The sequence below is a fragment of the Aplysia californica genome, unplaced genomic scaffold (genome assembly GCF_000002075.1).
Source record: "Aplysia californica isolate F4 #8 unplaced genomic scaffold, AplCal3.0 scaffold00034, whole genome shotgun sequence".
Lineage (NCBI taxonomy): Eukaryota > Metazoa > Mollusca > Gastropoda > Aplysiida > Aplysiidae > Aplysia > Aplysia californica.
Genome location: NW_004797304.1, coordinates 2,291,510 through 2,293,240, shown reverse-complemented (window position 1 = coordinate 2,293,240; position 1,731 = coordinate 2,291,510).

Sequence of the window (1,731 nt, the reverse complement as noted above, 5' to 3'; positions counted from 1 at the left end):
AGAGAGAGAGAGAAAGAGGAAAGAGGGGAGGGGGGTAAAAGGATCACTGTTGCAACTACATACGTATTTTTTTTTTTAGAACGCGTTTTGCAAATTCTCAATGGAATTCTGCTATACAATATAAATGTTATCTACCGATCTTAATATATTTTTACTTGTTAAAGTCGCCGCCCATTTCAATCAAATGATGCCTGTCTGTTGCTTAGTGGATAAAAGAGAGTGTGCGAATCTTATTCATCGTTACTGATATTGCACACTGTCTTTCTGTATCGTTGAAAAATCGGAAATTCACTTACGCGTGTCTTGTTTGTTGTTTTTTTTAGCAAGTGTTTTACGGTGCTCTCAGCTGCATAAGGTCATATGAGCGCGCGGGACAAACCTACCTTTCTCAGTTGAATTTTGCCCGGGTGGCGGCCGAAGCCTACTCTTAGACCACCAATCTTTAACGTGCGCAACTTGCACACGGGCCCTCCGAGATTTTTCGCCCTTTTCCGAGAAGTCTAGGAGTAGAACTCTCCTACCAGAAGATCAGGGGTGTGGCTGAAAGACAGCAGTAAGAAGAAGCTAAGGAGTAATAGTAGAAAAGGCTACAGAAAGAGTCAGGAGCCCAGAGGAGGGGGCAAAGGAAGTGAGGGGGTGGGGGTTCAGAAAGTTGAAATAAGCAGACGACAGAACATTGCAAGAGAGCAGGAAAGGAGGTGAAAGGAAGCAAATTTTAGAGAATAAATTTTTTATCGGTCGCTTCCCGGATTCGAACCCAGGACCTTTGAATGAAAGGCCAACACCTAACCTCTAGGCCACGAGAGCCCCTGTGTCTTGTCTTATCTGATGGGTTGGTATTTTGGGGGAAAACAGTTTATAACTTGATTCAAAATAATAGCACGCTTTCAACAATTATACCATTCTATGGTTGAAAGTGTGCTATTACATGTATTTTGTATTTGCTGCTGGTCTGGGAATTGTAGGGTGAAAGATAAAGAAAAATTCGACACTACCATACAGAAAGCCGACAAGATCTCTGGAATTGATTAATAAATGTATAACATCACAAGTATGAAAAAAAAGATAAAAGGCATTGTAAACGCCCAACCCCACCCCGTTTCCACGCAAATTGTCAGATCACGCAGCGATAGATATAACATATACCTCTAAAAACAAAGGAAGAAAGATATAAAAGACTTTTTTTTATCACGTAGAATAAGGCTGTTGTCAAAATAAGCATAGATGCGTATTGCTCTTTCGAGTTATTATCCAATACAAGACTAAAAGTCTTGTAATTCCCGCATGTTGTAGAATGGTGCTTCTGAAGTGATATGTATATTTTGTTACCTTCACTTCTCTTTTCATAAGAGTGATATAAATTTACATTTTTATGTATACCTGCATGTGTTTTTACGGCTCTGCACAGTAGGGCTGGGTCACTAGCGCGAGAGCGGAACTGAATCGCCACTCTTTCCTGCGGAACACGATTCACGATTCACTTCAGCGGAACGGGGAACAGTATCGCCAAACGATTCCCGATTCACGCCCCTGTCGCTGTCACCACCTTGTGGCTTGTTTAATTAACCTACTGCTGATTCGAGTCACGAGCGCAAGAACGGAACGGAACACTTAGTATGGCTCCCCTTATTTTACAAAAGATGGTATAGTCCAACCCCCCTATTAAAACAAAATGAACCAATAGACAGAAGGAATTTTATGGAGCCATTGTTTTAGCGAATGGTGGGGTTG